Here is a 20,795-nt window from a genome sequence, read left to right as displayed (position 1 = left end):
ATTTAATCCACTAATTTAACACAATTTTATTTATTTATCATAAATCTCACCTTACAAAAGTAGTTTCTTCATTAATTAACTCTTCTCTGTAACTCTGTCACTCACTGTGTCAGTATCAAGGCTAAGATTGGTGTCAAATTTTCTTGTACGTGTTAAGACTCTGGCTGCAGCATTCTGAACCATCTGAAGACTTTTAGTGCTCTCATGTGGAAGACCTGAAAATAAGGCATTGCAGCAATCCAGCCTAGACGAAACAAAGGCATGAATCAGGATCTCTGCATCTGCAGTGGACAGGAAGGACCTAATTTTAGCTATATTGCGCAGGTGGTAGAAGGAGATCTTGGTCATTTCTTTGATGTGCTGATCAAAGGAGAGTGTAGAATCAAAAGTAACACCTAGATTCTTGATGGTTGAGCTTTGAGAAATAACGCAGTTGTCGAGAGTTACAGTCACCTGATCAACATGGTGTCTCTGTCTGGCGGGAGCGATGACCAGCATCTCGGCACTTGCTGAGTCCTTCAAGTACAGATTTAAGCAGAGCACTGGTGTGGATAAGGGGGAAGTTTTGGGGATGTAGGAGGGATAAATCTGCATACAGGATGAGGAATCATTTGTGCATGGCTTCAACAGCTGTATCAAGAATCTGGTGGTGAACATTGTCCTTATAGGTCTTTCCTGAATCACTGAGGCTTTCATCCTGGGCCATCTCTCCAGTGAAGTTAAAGAAGGCCATAAAAATTATGTTGTGAGCTGCTTACCTTTAAAAAAAAAAATGTCATGGCCTCTGAGGGACAGTATGAAAATTGAAATGGCCCTCGATTGGAAAAAGGTTCCCCACCCCTGTCTTAGAGGCTCCATCTGTGGAGTTGCCGATGCACAGGCCGATGTCCAACTTCAGCTGCTCAAGTACTTCAGTTAACAGAGTCACAAACAACTGTCCTGTAGTTGTGCTGCATTGTACGACTGCGACCAGCCTTTCATGGATCTATGACATACCCTTAAAATCACAGAACACTGATCTTTCCCTGTAATATCTTGAGTTGTGTCAAGCTGCACAGAAACAGCCCTGCTTTCTTGATGTCTGCAGAGATGCTCTCTTCAGTTTAATGCTTGATATTCTTTGGTGCACATGCCTCCAGTCTGTCATGCCTCTAATGAAAGTACTTGGATCATTGGGCTTGTTAAAAACAAGGCAAACAAAACAAATTAAAGCTCTGGAGGACAGGGTTTGTGGCATCCTGTCGTAGGTGAAACTTAATAAATTCCTGCCTCTTTGTGGAATGAGGGCGGCTAAAATAGTGCCTGATCTCCCTGTGACTCCTGCACTCCTATTTCAACAGTCTGGCTTGACTGAACACAGAGAAAGAGAGCGAGGCAGGAATGTTAATTTCACTAGTGTTATTTCTCTGGTTACCTATCAATGATAAATCATCATTTTGGCAAAGCAATGTTTTACTAATATTAAATGACAATTAAGCTGTAGTACCTGCAAACTGTAACTTTATGTCAAGCTAAAATCACACTGTACTTCTCATAGCATTATTTGAAAACAAAGGCAATTCTCACACACACACACGCACACACACACACACACACACACACACACACACACACACACACACACACCAGCCCTCCGCCCTCCCTACATGAAACGTCCCTCTTCATTCTGCTAACATTTCAGCTATTTCTTACTGGGCTTCTCCTCCAAATCCACCTGAATAGCTAATTCTCCTTCCTTCTCCGGCCCTGCACCTGCTGCCACAGTTGAACTTGTGGTTGCAATAACAAACATATCAGTAGTTTAAGCACATTTTGCTGCGTCCTCTTGTTGGCTTTTTAGCCTTTTTTCTCGTAGCTTCTCTGTGCCCCCCTGGCGCGTTTGTGGTTTATCCATTTCCACTCCTCTCCAACTGTGGTCAGCTCAAATTGCAAAATTTGATAACCTTGGTCAAGGGGGAGGGGCACCCAAAATGTGCGTCGGCCCAGTACGCCAGATGGCCTGTCCATGCCTTGAGCCAGTGTGTCTCTCGTATGAGTGGTGAGCAGAGTGGGAGGTAGGGGGGTGGGATGGATGCTATGCAGGGTCAAGGTTGTTTCTGAACAAGCGAATCTTGAGTCTTTTTGCGAAAAGATGGCGAGTGACTCTGCTGTCCTGACATTGGTTGGGAGTTTGTTCCACCACTGAGGCGCTGATGTAGTGGAGCAAATTGCTCGGGACAAATGTATGACTATGAACTGATGAGACTAAACATGTCAATTCCTTTACATTGATGAACATGAATGAATGTTAAACTCAAATGTGTTGTTCTTTGTTTCTGTGCTGATGTTTGTCTTTTCAATAAAATCCTCACATTTTGAAAAGTTTGGTCCACATGCTCATTTGTGACGACACTTCAATATATTACCTGAACATTCAGTATTCTCACAGAGGATTTGAATGAGGAGATTGATATCAATGTGAACTCTGAGCAGAGTTAGCTCCCAGACAAGGTTAGCTTAGCTTAGCATGAACACTGAAGTTAGAGATTAATCAGAGAGCCAGTATCTCTGTTAAAGGAGCCTTCTGACAACTAAACAGCTGACTGACTGATGTCCTGTAACGCTTCACCTGTGAGGAGGTCATAAGATACGTTTAGAAAGAAAGAGAAACAAACTGAGACTGAGAGACTCAGAGTGAGATACATGTTGAAACATGTTTATTCACAGTAGTGATCTGAGCTGATGTTTAACACCAATTAAATGTACAAGCAACATACAACAGTAATAGAAATGACTTAAACACAGAGGAACCCTGAATGAAAATGATTAAATGTTACTATATAATACTCTAAATAATCAATATCACCTGTTTCTGTGTGACTCCTGACTGTTAATAATAATAATAATAAATATCTCTCACACACTGGGTACTTTAAGGAATCCAGGTTTGACTGGTTCTGTCCAAACTGAAACCTTTGTAGAATATATGTGCTCTGTGGTATTTCTGTCTACTTTGGTTCAGTTGAAGTTGAGGAGCTGCTTAATGATTTCAGTGGCATCTCTGTGCAAAGGATCATTGTTATCATGGTGTTATCTACTGTCTGATGTAGAATAAGTTATAGGTGGTGATACAAATGTACATGAGGACACATTCTCTGAGATCTGAACTATCCACTGAGACCATGATCATGTAAACTCACCTGCAGAGCCGTTTCTTGCTATAAGCGTACTATGCGGGTGCATAGGGCCCCCGCGCCACTAGGGGGCCCCCTCAAGTTGCAAGGTCAGCTGCAATACCTGAGAAATGATCCGAAGGAAAAGTTGTGAAAAGGACCTGACACCTGGCCCGCTGATTGGTCAGATCTGGTGTCTACCACGCCGCGTTGCTATGACGACCAGTACTACTAAACTAGGAGGGGGCGGGGAATTGCTCTGAGCCATAAGTTCAGGTCATTAACGGCATGGCGTCCAAACTAACGTATTCATCTGGTGCAGAAAAAAGAAGAAACTAGATGAAGAAAAACACTAGCTGAATAAAGGTAGGTTTTTTTTTCATGATGTGGGTTGGAGGGGCTAGCTAAAATGCCGATTTTTTTTTTAGCTAGCTTAAGTGTTTGCTTTAGGAGAGGGCTAAAATAAAATGTATCTCACATGTGAAGGCCATAACACTGATTGACTGAAGTGAAACCCGTTTTGGTGAATCACAGCAGGTCCAGTTCGTTGGCATCATATTTGTGAGGGAGGGTGTTAGGACCAGGGCCTAGGGGAAACCCTGGCGCAACAAGAGTGTGAGACTCCCCTCTTACCAAGCACCACCAGCAGCAAAGCATTTTTCAATAGTTTTATTAACAAATATTTTTATCACAATCACATTGCTGGCAGTCTGGGACAGCAGAGGAGAGCCTGCAGGAACTGGGAGGAGCTGGCCTTTAAACTTATAGCTCCAGGGAAGCAGCCAATCAGCGCCACAGGGCAACCTACAATCAGACACACCTGCAACCACTCTCTCTCACACACACGTAAAAGAGGGATATTAAAAACAAAATAGAAAAATAGAACAAAAAGACAAATAGAAACATGACCTCTAGGGTCGTAACACCTCCTCCCTTAAAACTGAACATTTCTCCCTAAAGTAATGTTCAAGTTCATGGCATGCAATCGGGTGATGAGCAATCACAAGTCTGTTCCCTTTTAAAACCATTCTACATGAAAACACTTCTGCACAGGACCAAAATCAAGTCTGTGGGTGCCACTCCCACAAACAAAATGGCCACCACCATGAGAAGAGAACACAAAAAGCAAATGCACCAACTGTGGTAACGGAGACAGGCACACCAAAAACAGCAACAGGTGCCCAACACAGTGGAGTGCAACAGCCACCACACAAAAGGCATCACTGTATAGTCAACACTACACACAAATGTTGCCAGCTTACACCTAAGCTGCAACCACAAGTGACCCGACAAAAGTGAACTGCCACTACCACACCCAAAATGGACACCTTGTGATCTCCAACCACACGTTACTGTAAAAGGAGTGTAACAAAAAGAGACAAAAGTGACCAGACAAACTGGGAAGCCACATCCACCACTCAAGATCCACTGATCTGGGGAGTGACACCATGCCAATCATACTAATTAATACACTAAATCAGTAACACCTATTTGACCACACCAAAAGTGGACTGCAACAGCCACCACACAAAAGGCATCACTGTATAGTCAACACTACACACAAATGTTGCCAGCTTACACCTAAGCTGCAACCACAAGTGACCCAACAAAAGTGGAGTCCAGTTACCACAACCAAAAGGTCACAAAAAGTTACTGCACACAAGTATTAATTAGGGCCACACATCACAACGTGACCAACACAAAAGCAGCCATCTCACACAAAACTACGTTGCTGTGCAAAGTATCAACGAAGGAAAACTGTAGAGACACCCCAACTTGACCTGCCTACAAAAGGTGGCTAACTCTCCTAGCTAGTCTTCAGTGGCTTGCCGAGCTCGAGGCGTCTTTAAACGCTGAACTCACTGAATCACCGAAGACCAGGAATCTAGTCAACTGCGAATCACTGAAGCGTACCCCCACTCAGGATTACCACCAAAAATAAGAAAGGCAAAATAACAAAAGGTGGCAAATTCTTGAAAATGCCCGGCAGCGTACTGGTCAGGGTGCTCAGACAGACACACAACATGCCTAACCCTAACCCTAGCAACAACTTAACAAAAGAGATGACCACTACACTTAACTAAAGGCCAATTACACAAACTACATCTACCTCACCTCATGGACATTCAGATCCCTGACGAGCCCCCAATTGTTACGACCAGGGCCTAGGGGAAACCCTGGTGCAACAAGAGTGTGAGACTCCCCTCTTACCAAGCACCACCAGCAGCAAAGCATTTTTCAATAGTTTTATTAACAGATATTTTTATCACAGTCACACATTGCTGGCAGTCTGGGACAGCAGAGGAGAGCCTGCAGGAACTGGGAGGAGCTGGCCTTTAAACTTATGGCTCCAGGGAAGCGGCCAATCAGCGCCACAGGGCAACCTACAATCAGACACACCTGCAACCACTCTCTCTCACACACACACACACACACACGTAAAAGAGGGATATTAAAAACAGACAAATAGAAACATGACCTCTATCTGTCATGTCTGCTGTATCCTCATCCAGTAGAGCTGCTGCTCCGTCATAGACCTCCTCTGCTCCTCAATATTTGTCACATAACATAACTTTAGGATTGTTTTTATGATTAATTTATCAATTTTAGTGTTTCCTCAGTTTGTACGTCTCTAATGTGAAGTGTGCTAAACAACCCTAATGCATATGAAGCCTACTGTGGATGATTATGGACTATTGTGGCAGTAGATTATTGCTCTCAGTGGATTATTGTTAACTCTACTGAGCTAGTTGCGTCTTTCTTTTCCACATTTATCAGAATATTTATTGTGACAGTATAACCTGAACACATTTGCCTACATTCCTACAGTTTAGTTATGTTTTTGATGTATTACTTTGTTTTATTCAAAAGAATCACAATAACACAAATTAAAGTCAATTTAAAGTGAACTATACTATATAGGACCGTTAGTTCTGCCCACAGAATATAGATTAAGACCAAATCATCAGTTAAGCAAATAGTTCACTTTGTAATACTCTGTGAAATATAAACTAAGATATTCCTTCAATATCACATAAAGCTCATCAGTCATTTATCTTTGTCTGATAACTCTTTGAAACTGCTTAAAAGTGACAACTTTGAAATTGGGTGCATGCTTTAAAGGGACACTGTGCTGTATATAAGGTTTAAAATAAAAACAGATTATGAATTTCTCCATTAGTGTAACATAACTCAATTATACAGTATGAATATTTGCTTAGGATCTGTTTTGCTTGGTAACCTGAGGAGTTTCGTCTTTGCAGGAGCAATTCTGAAGTATTTTGGAGCCGCAGATAAGAAAGCAGTACTGCCGCCTTCAGCACCAGAGATTGGTAAGCAGCTCTCATATGCTGGCAAGGAGGCAGAAATTTTGAGGAGGGGCTTAGGGTAGATCTGCTTAAAACACAAGACTCAGATGATACTGATAATCATCACAAAGTGGTGTGATTGTGTTATATAGTTCTGTATGGTTCCTTTAAAGTATTGTTATTATTGTTGGTTTGTTTTCATTGTTGCATTTTTATTGTATGCTGGTTTATTGTGTTGGTCCTGAAGGGCTTGTGTTACATTTGAAAGGTTCCTTACTACCTCAGCAGTATTATTCTTGTTAGTTTTTTTGTTTGTATTGTTTGCATATTGATATGGATGCTGGCTCATTGTGATTTTCATTTCTAAGTAATAGCACATTTTATTTTCTATACAACTTTAACTTTAGTTTTGGGTGTATGTATGTTATATGTTTAATGTCAACTTTAAAAAAATAAAATTGAGGAACACTCCATCAGTTTCATTTATTGACCTATCAAGGATCCCTATTGTTTACCTGTATTATCATTTTCTATCAGTTCAACTTACTAGTGTGGGTCAACTTAAGATGTTTGATTTTAATTTGAGAGAGGTTTTCACGACTCTAGCCTGTTTTCCTCTTAAAATGTAATAGATTGTTGCATCTTTATGGATCACCCAAAAGGGTTACGAATCTATCCATCGTAGTTTGACAAAATAGGGGCCCCCAAACAGCATCTTGCATAGGGCCCCCAAAAAGACAGAAACTGCCCTGTGAAGCGGGACTGGCACGGCGTGGTATCTGTGGGTGCTCCTCTCTAACGCTGGGCCCAATACCGCACATAGATCCAAGAGGACAGCTCGTGGGAGTCGGAAACGGCTCATCAGCCACTCGTCACTGTTGGCCAGTGGATCTCGCTGGTCTCTGAAGTTCCGCTCCCTCCGTATCCTTCCGTTTGCCACATCCTCCAACAGTGCCAAAGCAGCCATTGTGCGCCATAACGCATTGTAAATACATGCCTTTATATACCCATCTATTAGGTAATATCTGCTACACGTGTGAGAATTACCCTGATTGACAAACAGTCCTCCACACTAACAATAGAAGATCATTATAGTCTTTATTTGTATGGCAACAAAACACAGTTACAAAGTGTTTTATGCGTTACGCATTGAAAACGGAGATGAAACGAAATGGGCTATATGATATAGGATATTAAACTGCATTCATATCAGTGTAGACGTAATTTGCTCTACTGTTGTCTTACTATTGTCCTAAATTATATGTTTCCCGTTTGTTTATTCATTGTAGAAATATATATATTTTTAAAAAAAAACAACATTTCTTGCAAATAAACTGTTCATATATGAGAGGTAATATTACTATTTATTTTACACGATCATTATCAGTTTCACGACGACTAAATTCCTGAAGTTATTCTAAGTTATTCATATTGTGAAGTAAACATGGTGCTGGTAGGTGTGGCTTGTCTACACGGACATACCCAAAAATAGCTCAACAACTATCAGGTGAATTTACATGATCTTGGTCTCAGTGGATAGTTAAGATCTCAGAGAATGTGTCCTCATGTACATTTGTATCACCACCTATAACTTATTCTACATCAGACAGTAGATAACACCATGATAACAATGATCCTTTGCACAGAGATGCCACTGAAATCATTCAGCAGCTCCTCGACTTCAACTGAAGCAAAGTAGACAGAAATACCACAGAGCACATATATTCTAAAGGTTTCAGTTTGGACAGAACCAGTCAAACCTGGATTCCTTAAAGTACCCAGTGTGTGTGAGATATTTATTTTATCCACTTGAAAGGGAATCAGGCTCCACAATACAAGTGTCACAGCCCTGTTTGTAATACTGTATATGATACCACTAAACAGCCGTTAGATGGCAGCAAAGACATGTATGAAATAGAGGCTGAGAGTTTCACAGCTGCCCGACCCAAAGCTCTGGTATTTGATGACCTGGGAATGAGACTCAACAATCAACTATGTTTCTCCAGAATCACGTGCTGCATGTTTGAAGTGGGCAGAGCTCTAATGGGGAAAACACATGTGATGTCACATATTTCCATGCACCTATCAGGAACAGGCTACAGGTTTTAGGTTGCTTGGTTGCTGTCAATCATATAACGTGCTGCTACTAATTAACAATATTAACTAACATTGATTAAGATGAAGCAGACAGATTTCTAAGTATTACCATGTAGATGTTAGTGAAGGATGAGCAGCAAACAGTCAGGAATCACACAGAAACAGGTGATATTGATTATTTAGAGTATTATATAGTAACATTTAATCATTTTCTCTCAGGGTTCCTCTGTGTTTAAGTCATTTATATTATTGTTTTATGTTGCTTGTACATTTAGTTTGTGTTAACCATCAGCTCAGATCACTACTGTGAATAAACATGTTTCAGCATGTATCTCACTCTGAGTCTCTCAGTCTCAGTTTGTTTCTCTTTCTTTCTAAACGTATCTTATGACCTCCTCACAGGTGAAGCGTTACAGGACATCAGTCAGTCAGCTGTTTAGTTGTCAGAAGGCTCCTTTAACAGAGATACTGGCTCTCTGTTTAATCTCTAACTTCAGTGTTCATGCTAAGCTAAGCTAACCTTGTCTGGAAGCTAACTCTGCTCAGAGTTCACATTGATATCAATCTCCTCATTCAAATCCTCTGTGAGAATACTGAATGTTCAGGTAATATATTGAAGTGTCGTCACAAATGAGCATGTGAACCAAACTTGTTAAAATGTGAGGATTTTATTGAAAAGACAAACATCAGCACAAAAAGAAGCAATAACATATTTTTGTATGCTGAAGTTAGCATCACCCTGGTTCTAGTTAATGTTAGGCTGGTAACAGACAATATCACGGTCACATGACTTAAACGTTACCACTACTAAGTGTCTTACTACATAATGACAATACATATTTTCTATGAACGGATCAATGTATAAGTTGTAAAGTTAAAGTTAGAATAGTCCCCTGAATGTTTTGAGTATGAATTTGACAGAAAACAACAATCAATAAAACAACCAATCAGAGCCATATAACGGAGAACAGTCCCACCTTTTCAATCAGTCCTTTTTATATAACGTTACTTCTAGTGCAAGAAGCATTACTGTCGTTTAGTTCAGCAAAGCTAAATAAAGTGACACCAGGAGAGTCACTGAGTGTGTTTGTCATTCAGGTCTCTGGATTTGGCCAGTCAGGGATCTCTACACTGTTGTCAGCAGCTGCAGGTCAGAAACAAACATCCTGTATGGAACTTTTATAAACAATAAATACAGTAAACAATGTTGAAAAGGTTAATCTGCACAATAATGTCAAACATTTTTAATCTAAAACATGAAGTGTGAGTCAGATCAGCTGAAATAGAACCAAAGTAAGTTTTACTTACAAGATGGAGGGCTGATGGCTGAAATCAAAACAAGACAAATAATTTCAGTCACAGTTGTAAATGCCAGATTATCTTTAGTCACTTTATTCCTCTCTTCTACTCACTCAGACTGACTCAGTCTGTTTAGCGCTGACTGTATTTACTGTCTCTGATAATCGTTTTAATTCTGCAACCTGAATAAAAGAAATCAACTCAAAGACTGAAATCAAAGTAGTGAAATCTTTCCTTTTTCTCTCTCACCTTTCTTCCTTTTGTAAACGATGAATCCAGCAGCACCGATGAGAATGAGAACAAGAACAACCACTGTGTTCGAGGACGGTCATGTTACTGGGCTTCACTGTTGAATACAATAAATTAAGACTGGTGCAGATGAAGCAGGTTAGAACAAATTAAAACAATCAATTAGTTTATTATTGAAGATGATCTCACTCTTACCCCAGTTGGTTCTGATCGGATCTTTCTCCAGTTTGGTGATGATGTCCTCCTTCACACCAGAGAGCTGAAACACACAGTCGTACCTCGTCCAGTCTTAAGGTGTGACTGATGAAAGGTTCAGGTCAACACTCATCTGGAAGGTTCCATCGTGGTTGGGGAGGATCTCTCCGTGGTCCACCTCCTCATGAAGCTCCTCTCCATCTTTCCTCCAGACGAGTGAGGCTCTGTGAGGGTAAAAACCTGTAGCGAGGCAGCTGACTGGAGAGGAGGGAGTCTTCTGGAGGAGAGACACTGAGGGAAGATCTGGAGAGTAAAGGGAGAGATATCAAAGAGGAGAGAGAGGAAAAGAAACAAGGTAGAAGAAAGATGAAGAAATGATATTTGGAATCAATAACAGAAGTTGTGAAAATGCTTTCAAGCAAATGTTGAATGTATTGGATGTATTTTGTTCCTTAAGAAACATCTGCAAACCTTTTAGAATATTAAAAATGATGCATCATATACATCCTTTTTTACTTGCTAGCAGACTCCGTTTGCACTATTTTGTTACAATACTATGTTTGTTGGCACATCACTGCTGCAAACTGTAGATGAGGGGAATAGTGTGAAACCAGCAGCATGATGTGAATCATGTCGACCATGTGCTTGTGTGTCCTCGCCAGTCAACTCTTCTTTCTCTGGTCAGATTTTAAGTTCAATGGGACTTCTGGGTTGTGCTCGGTTATCAGGACTACACTAGAACTAGATGCAGAATTCTGTAGGGACAAATTAATCCTCCACAGAAGAACACCCACCAATGCGTGCAGGGCAGAATTAGGCCGTTACCAATTGATTAATAATATTAGAAGTTGTGAATTTTGGTCACATTTTAAATCGAGCCCTCCACACACAGTAAACTTTCAGTCACTCCAAACCCAAGAAGTAAATCCAGAAAAGATACTTATTCTGTCAGCTGGTCCAAAGTTACTGATCAACCAACACCCAACACTGTTCAACCTCAGACCAACACCGCTTTCCAGCCACCAATCAGAGAAAGCCAAACTATGAATACAAATTAGCAGATCCTGACCAAACAGACTCAGTGACCACAGTCCAACCATAGAGGAAGACGACACAGGAAGTCCTGACTGCCAACAGAGGAAAGAGTCTGTAGTCACTGCACCACAGGCGAGGTAGAGACAGAGATACACTTCCTCTTAACATGTAAAAAATATAAGGACATGAGAGTAGAATACTTAAAATGTGGTATATAAATACCAACATTTTGGAAAGTTCATCTTGTTTGTTCCTCTTTTTCTTGAAATGTATTCATTGGTTGTATTTGTACTTTTTGAAAATCGTCCTTAAAATTTACACCTGCAACAGTTTGTAATAGTGTCGGCCGAATAAATATTGATGGTTAAAAAAGCAGGATGACAGTGTTGATGGTGGTCAAGTAATGTGATCCATGTATCCAGACCACAGTGTAATAATGACAGGGTACATAACAACACATCCGCTACACAGCCTCCACATGATCTGTATACAGACAGAGGAGGGAACTACACCACCACTAAAGACACTCACTACAGTCAGAGAAGAACAATGTCTGTCTGTTCTTATGATTCACAGTCAGGTCGTCAATCACAGTGTCAATGTTCAGTGGAACTATTTCTATTGTGAAACACTGAAACTGTAAAATCACTTTCCTTAAACTAACTGTGACATCACAGTCTGAGCTTTGATGGTGAGTGATGTCACCCAAAGATGTCTGTGATTGGTCAGGACTAAAACAAATGTAAGCACTACAAAAAAGCTGATGTCAGACAGGTTGGATTAATAATACAATGACAGTTCAGTCTGAGCAGCCTATATGAAGATCACTGTGTCTAATAAACTACATCATGTCAGGTGATCCTACCTGTTCTCAGCAGAACGCTCCTCCCATACTCCACATACGTCTTCAGCCACTCTGGATAAAACCGAGTTAAAGCAGTCTTATAAAATTCTCTTAAATCTTCATCAGCGTTCCATATCTGTTTGGCGGTGAAAGCCTCAGGTCTTAGAGCGATCCATGTAAATGTATTCAGATCAAATGCCAACAGGTCTTCTCCATCATAACCAAACTGAGCGAAACCTTTGACCTCTTCAGTCTCATCATCCCACTCACAGCCTCCCACCATCTGTAAAACATGGACACCTGAGACAGAGACAGAGACTGTAATTAACACTGATTCACAGATGAAACATTCATTAAAGATGATCTTAAAAACATTGTACATCGTGTGATGACTGCTATTTTTAGCGGTGTGTGTTCATGAATACTTAGATTATTATTATCATTACAAAATGATATGATGGTTTACTTTACATGAATCTCTATTTCAGGTTATGTGTAAAATGATGTTAGAGTTTGAACTGATTGGTATCTTGAGGCCCTGGGTCACTTTACAACTAAGATGCAGAACAGTAAAAAGTTAAACAGGCTATAACATGTTGCATACTGTACCTCCAGTTTGGTTGAAGAGACTCATCAAAATGTCAGTCCAGGATTTGTATACTGGAAACACATGGAAACACATTTTTCTATACCACTCCAATTGCTCAGGATTCTCTGTTAAGAACGATTTAGCAATGTTCTGTTTTAGATCCACCTTTTCGTTGCTGTCACAGGACCCCATCAGAAGTTCATCAACTTCTAGTGTTACCACAAAGTCTAGGAGGTTTGGGATTCCAGTTGATGAAGTTATGAAAAACTTCATGGAGTGTAGCACTGCAGGACAAACAAAGGAGCTTCTTAAGTACACTAAATAGAACAAAGCCTCCATTCAGTATGAACACACACTCATCATCACCACTCAGAAATATGATGAAGTCAGTGTGATTCAGTTAAAACAGTCAGATCAAGTTGAAGCAGGTGTGTAGTCAGTAATGGGCCAAGTTTTGTCAAAGTACATTATATCACAGAACATTTAAAAAAATCATGTTCATGAGTCACAAACCGAAAATATATTTAAGCACAAGATTTTATTAACAAAAAAATGAATCAACCAAAAATTAACACTACCAGAGTCTGGAGGTCCGGCAAAAATAAACATAGGAATGAAGGGAGTCCGGGCCAGCCACGCCATGGATCGTAGGACCCAGATTTCCTTCCCTAAAGTAAAAAAAAAAAATAGTTATCTAAGTTACCAAACTAATACCCCGAAAACAGACCAGACTACCAGACCTCCATCCTCAAAGTACAAAACAAAAACAAAAAAAACTGCCTCCAGCGCAGACAGCCTGGAACCCGACAGCACGGGAACCTGATAGGAAGTGAAGAGCAGAGAGGGAGCGGCACCTCCAGCATCTCTTAAATAATCCACGGGGAAAACAGAATAACCACCCTCGTCAAATGCACCTGGTGAGAAGAAAAGAAGAGGGGAAAGGGCGGGTGCACGTAACACGAGCAACACTTCAAGGGCTGGGATGGAGTAGATGCGCGTTGAGTCTCGCTCCAGCAACAATTGACAATCTCATGTCTTAAGACCCATAAAGTCACAACAAAGCGGCAATATTCGAGTGATTTTGTCTTATTTGACTGACACACCACTGAAATATGTCAACATATGCAACCAGACAGACTATGAAAGACCAGGATGCTAAGGTCAATCCCTCACACGAGGCAGGTGACGAGTTTAGCATGGTGGCCATTGCTAACCTCTTGGAAGAACACCGCCAAGTCCTCTCCGCTGATGTTAAAACTTTCATTTCAACACTTGAAGCTAAGTTGGACCACGTTCACACCACAGTGTCATACCATGGTCAGAAATTAAGCTCTCTCGAGGCAAATGTTAACTTACAAGACAAGCGCCTTTTGGCATTAGAGGCATCCTGAGCTACACTAGCGGAAAGCTATAGTTAGCGACCTTGAGTTCCAAAGTCTGCAGAACAATATCAGAGTGGTTCGCATACTCGAGTCAGTGGAGGGGCCACGGCCCACAACCTTCTTTGCCAAGCTGTTCATGGAAGTTTTTGGCAAAGGCTTCCTGGAATCACCACCACAATGTGACAAAGCTTGACAAAACATTTTTAGTTATACATGCACACATGTTCTGGACTTGCCCGAGGCTGACCAGTTTCCTCCCGACTCACAACAGCTGGATACGTGACATTTTACAATGTCTAGTTAGAAAAATTAAGGTTTTCGCAGAAGGGATCTTTGAGAGCATGCCATAAAACTTGGGACCCACTGCTGGCTTATATTAGTGATAGTCTTACTGTTATTCATGATGATCCCGAGGAAGCTTCTTAAGAGTTAGAAGAAGAGAGAAACCACCCCATTTATTTATGTAATTTATGTATTTATGTAATATTTTACTCTATTTTGTCTTGTAGTACTTTAATTTCCACTTATGTTGCTATATGTTATTGTGTAACAATTTAGTTGTTTATTGTGACAACATCTGACATGGGTTGTCGGGAGGGTTAGTGGATTCATATTTGGGTTTTCTATCACTCCAATGCAGACACTTAGACATAATGTGAAACTGTTCTTAGGGCTGGGCAATAAAACAATAAAGATGTCTATCGCGATAGAGACAGGATCAATATCAATAGAAAATACGTTTGATAATTTCACTGAACTCCATTAGAAACAGGTGATCTGCGAGCAGCGAAATACAGTGCAAGGCCCAGTTGCTGGACGAGGGGCTTATGCACGCAACTCTGTTTACTTTCGATCAAAACAAAACTTTACAATTTCAGACACAGACCGTTTAACCTCCATATCCCTATGCATTAGCGCAACAGCCCAGTTGCGCTAATGCATAGGAATATGGAGGTTTTACGGTTGAGAAAATGTAGTGCCAAAATAAATCGTCGGTCTGAGGCGATGTTAAGCGGTGTGAATTTTCTCTATACAACATATACTTGTAATAACTAGATTTTTTTTCGGTGGGACTTGTTTTAGGTGGTTAAAGTTCACTTTGCATCTGGACTCCGTTCACTGTAGTACAAAGCTGAGCGTCTGGGCTGGAGCGGCCCTTTGCTCCTCCAAACTGAGGCTGCGCTGATCGGCAATTACGGTAGGAAAAAGACCAACTCTAGATATGTACTTTATATGACCCCACTCAAAAAAACCTGAACTATCCCGTTAACATATTGTCGAGCAGCAATGTCAGCTTCTACACTATTTTGTCTCATGTCTTAGATTCTGATTCTGAAATCTTGAACATTATTTTTTTTCAAAAATCTCACCTGTAGTCACCATTTAAAGGGTTTTTGTTTTTTTTTAAATTCGTATTTGAAATGGGAAAAAAAAAAAATCAATAATTATCGATATCGACTGATATGAAACACTTACATAGTGATACATTTTTAAAACCATATCGCCCAGCCCTAATTGTTCTGTACTTTTCTGTACCGTCTTCAAAAATGAGTCAGCCTACAGGGCGGAGGTGTAGCAGCTGACTGGATGGTGCAGGGACAATAACCTGGTCCTTAACACCACCAAGACGAAGGAGCTGATTGTAGACTTCCGGAGGAAGAAAACGGAAAGCATTCTATAACTGTGCATCAGCGAGGACTATGTGGAGAGGGTCTCTGACTTCCGGAAATCACTCCAGAGTGTCATACACACTGCCAAGAAGATCACTGGCTGCTCTCTTCTCCATAGATGAACTTTCCAGTGCAAGGTGCCTTAAAAAAGCTCAAAACATCACCAGGGACCCAACACACCCCGGACATAAACTCTTTGAACTGCTGCCCTCTGGCAGGAGATACAGGACAATAAAATGCCGGACAAACAGTTTCAAGAACAGTTTTTACCCAAGAGCAACAGTGAATGCAATCAAGACATAAAAGAATGTGTGTCTGACTGTGCAATAATGAGTATGGTGTATGTGAGGTGTGTGCTTGGTATTTATGTTTTTTTATTCATTTTATCCTAGTATCATTGTTTTTTTATGTTTTTATCTATAAATTTCACTAATAAGGAGTTGCATCCCAATTTCATTGTACGATGTAGAATGACAATAAAGACCTATCTATCTATCTATCTATCTATCTATCTATCTATCTATCAAACAAAGGTTGAGGCTCAGTTCCTGCTCCAACAACTACAAACAAAATGGTTTAGATTTTTACTTGTCACATTTTGGAAATGATTTCAGAATCAATTTTGACACACAGGGTTTACAAAGTCCAACATTATCAGATTCTGAGTGCGCTGTAGAGGTGATGTGCTGCTCTTGGAACTGAGCTCTTTTGGTTGTATCATGTTGTACAGGCAATGATTTTCTCTTATTGTATTTGTGATGCACAATGATGCAAAGTTTTTCAGTTTGTCTCTGTCTGTTTAATACGTTTTTATAAGTCCTATTTTGTTCTGGGAAAAGATGGCCCACGTAATTCTGCACTGACCCACACAAAGTCCAGTTTCTTGCTACTCCACTGGAAGTAAAACTTAACTTAGAGCAAAAGAGTCAAGTGGACTGTGAGGTTTAAAGAGTTTAAAGGTTTAAAATGTGATCTTACCTGGTGATGAAACGTGACAGAAGAGAAGCAACAACAATAACATTCTCATCTTGATTTGATGAAGACGAGTGAGTGAAGGACCGAGCTGGATCAGCTGTTTCCTGTTATTTTATCCTGGCAGAGGGAGGAGAGAGAGTTTCTGTACTGACTGAAGATGGGCGGGTGACTTGTTTGTCTCTCACCTGTGAACTCTGACTCAGCAGATTTTGCCTGTGTCACATGAATCCGCCTAATACCACGTTATCCCTTAACTCAAAACAGACGTCAGACTGAAAGAGTTTGTTTTTTGATCCTAGCCTCATTGAATTAATGACAATGTAGTCTTTAATGGCAAGACAATGTGTAAAACCCAGTTGTTGCTGAATGAATGATTAAAACAATGATACCTGAATAAAAGTGAATTAATCATGAAACCAAAATGTATTTCTGCATTATAGAAGGTATAGGTCTATTGTGTTTCATATGACTTTTAGACTAAAATCTAAAATCTATCTATTAGGCCTGCATGACATGAGGAAAATCTGCGATGTGCGCACACTGTTCAATATTGCGATGACAATATAACTTGTGATAAATAAACAAATATTGAAGTTTGCATATTATTAACTATACAGTTAATGATAGCTAACGTTAGTTTTGAATTGTTGGTGTAGGTCTTTATGGTTGTATTGCAGGTAGTAATGGAGGTTGGTTGTGTCTCCTCTAGAAGTTGCAACAACAGCTCGGCATATTTTACACAGTACCTGTGTTTGTAACACGTCGTCTCTCCTGAATCCAGAATAAGTCCATATAGCAGAAGTGCTGTCTCTTCTCTTCATTGACCACATTTTCATCGCTTTACTCTCCTCCCTCAGCCATCATAACCTGTCAATCACAACTAAACTGCTGGGGCTTCATCCGATTGGCTAAATGTTGGCATGCTCAAGGTGCATGCATGGCGCATGTAAACAAGATGATTTTTCGTATTCATTGCGTGTCAGGCAGTCTTTTGCTCAGGTAGCAGTGCAGCTAGCAGTTCAATCTCTGAACTGGTGTGTGTCTGGGGCTTTCTGGTTAGCGAGCCAACTAAACAAAGAGATCATGATGTCAAATCTGTCATCAACAGATGGTGGTATGAGGAACCTTTCATGGATTATCATGAAAGTTTCCTCATACCACCAGGGCTGCTAACTATGGTGAGACTAGTCGAACCAGACAGACAGTGATGGTGGTTGGACTGCTCAGTGGGCCGTGGGATCCACGTGAAGTTGCCGATGACACTTGGGTCAAGCAATGTAGTTTCAACTGGGCAGTTCCAGTGTAGATAACAGACCGGGTCATACTGCAGAGTTTCTGCTGTTTGTTTGGCTGAGTGAAGGATTTAAAGGCAGCTTAAAGATGTTGAGGTCAGGGTTGGAGAATAGTGTCTCCTGTCAGAGGGCTCAGTAGATTTGTAGTGGACCAGTCTGATACCCACTGCAGTTCAATGATGGTCCAAACATCATTCAACATGAATACTGTGCAACCAACTGTTGGCACATTTTACAGTGTACTGATTGTTGATGAACCTCTGTTCATCTGATTAACCAGGTGAGGAAGGAGATTCAGGAGATGTGATTACTTACACTGAAGTATTTAATGAAGCTTGATGGAGGAGAACAGGTTCAACAGTACATGTGGTAACAATGTTGTTCTGTGCCAGTTCTGCAGAAACAAACTTCCTGTCTGTGATTATTTTACCTGCCACAGAATACTCTGTGGAAATGTGCTTACCTGAGTCATGTTGTCATTGTTGGGAGAATATGGAGTTTGAGCCAGTGCCTCTCTCTTCTGAGATATAGTGAAGGTTGGATGTTGGAGGAACAGAATGTGGCCTGTTTGGGAGGCAGCACCTGATCTGACCAGCTGCTTAACCCTTTGATGCAAAACATGGGTCAAAAGTGACCCGGCAGAGTTTTTATTTTCTATATCTTTGCAATCAATTACTTTCATCATTCAGTATTCAAGGTATTCCTCAATTAGCTTGTTTTTGATCATCATACATCTTTATCTTATTTTTTCCTTTCTTACTTTTTGAATAAAAACCCCTTTTTTATCAGTAACCCTCTAATGCACAACATGGGTAAAAAATGACCCATATTCATTTACTATGCTATTTCATCGATTGCTGAGTGTTTCTATGATATGTCTTTGAAAAAAAAAATATTGTATCATTTATTATTCCAAGTATGCAGTAAATATCTTGTTTTTGTTTCACACAAATCATATCTTATCTTTTTTCTTTCTTACTTTATGAACAAGCACAGCTTTTGTATTTCTACATCAACTTCACACACATGGGTCAGAAACGACCCACATAAGTTTGCTATATAATTTGGTGTCAACTGTGCTTGTGACATTTGCTCCCTGTGTAAGTATTGTCAATATTTTTCAATTGTTCTAACATTACCTTTGAAAATATTTGATGACAACTGTGAAAGATAACTGTACGTAACATGTTTACCTTGAGAGTGGGTACATTACTTGACAGAAAGTTAAAAGAAATTACTATGAGCTAGTTAGCGAGCTGTTGACATATTCTATTTTAGTTAGCTAATTCTACCATAGTTAGTTACTATTGTAGTTAGTCCAGCTAACTAGATGAATTTCAGACACTTTGAGTCGAAATCGCTTGAAAAAGCAGTTCTCATTCAAATACAGCTTACTGCACTGTAAGTGGTAGAAACAGGCTCCAATCGCTCTGAAAACCTCAAATTGACAAGCAAAGACTTCTGACTGAAAGTAATGACTAAAATCATGTTTGCAATGCTACAGTTAGATAAAGTTCATACACTTTGAGTGGAATCCAACTTGAAAAAGTAGTTTGGAGTGAAATATTACTTAATCTGTCACAAAGGGCAAAAACATGCGTCTTTCGCTCTGAAAAGCTAAAAATTGCAAGAAAAGGCTCCTGACTGAAACTAATAACAGAACAACCAATTCTGATGATGATGACCCAGAATATTTGCCACAGGGTCAAGCTGGAGTTGTGGGTGTGTGTGGGGATCCAGCTCTCCTACATGAAGACTCCTCTGATGATAAAGATGACTCGTCTGATGAGTCCTCAGAGGACGAATCTCAGACTCAGTCCAGTAGACTGAGTAAAAACAAGTCTTACTAGAATGAGAATCCCCCCACCCAGAGAAAAATTTTACTTCTCAAAACTTGCTCCTTTATGGCTATGGAGCCGTAAAGGAGCTCAATGAGAGTTCTCATTTCAGTCTCGTTGTAGTCTTTTTTGGTCTCAAACATTTCTCATGTGTTTCTCCTAAAATTCCTTAGGAGCAATAGGTGAGACTTGAGACTTTACCCCTTAAACCTTGCTCCTTTCCAGCACTGGGGAGACATTCTGAAACTTCAATGATAGCTCGATGAGATCTCCTTTGAAACTTACAGGGAGCCCAAGTTGAGCTTTTCTGCACCTGTTTCTTAGGAGAAACAATTGAGAAACAGGAGAAATCAGCCACAGCCTCACTTTGGTCTCACATAGATCTCATAGTTGTCTAGGAGGAATGAATGAGACACTACTGAGATCTCTTTTCCAATTTCGTTTCCTCTGGGCACTCATAGCAGAACAAGAAGCCATAATATTCTGAGGAGCTGCCCAGGCCCAGGTGGCAATTCTCGCTCTAGTTATGTGTTAAGTTGTATTTTATTTTGTTAGGTCACATTTCACCAGTTTACAGTTCAGTTCAATAGCTGTGTTATCTGTTATCAGAGGTTTGTGTCATGGTTGTATTATTTAGTTCCTGTTTTATTTTGTAGTAGTTTTTCTCTTGTGTTCTGTTTCATAATTACTTCCTGTCTTTGTCTTTGCTCACAACTGTCCTTTTGTGCCACACCTGTGTCTTGTTGTATCAATTGTTGATCCCTGCCTCCTAGTGTCCTACCCACCAATCTGTGTTCTCCTCATCCCTCCCCTTTTTTTCCTGTACTCTTTTTTTTTTGTTTATATAACCAATGCTTTGTTCAAACTGTC

At 40.3% G+C, this 20,795-nt stretch overlaps 1 pseudogene; it reads right to left on the bottom strand.

Moving 5' to 3' along the window:
• Positions 1–9,259: 9,259 nt before the first annotated feature.
• Positions 9,260–13,403, bottom strand: LOC115577743 (major histocompatibility complex class I-related gene protein-like; annotated as a pseudogene).
• Positions 13,404–20,795: the final 7,392 nt, after the last annotated feature.

This window comes from Sparus aurata, unplaced genomic scaffold (assembly GCF_900880675.1).
Source record: "Sparus aurata unplaced genomic scaffold, fSpaAur1.1, whole genome shotgun sequence".
Lineage (NCBI taxonomy): Eukaryota > Metazoa > Chordata > Actinopteri > Spariformes > Sparidae > Sparus > Sparus aurata.
Note: the sequence above shows the minus strand (reverse complement) of the source record. Positions and strands in the feature narration are given on the sequence as shown.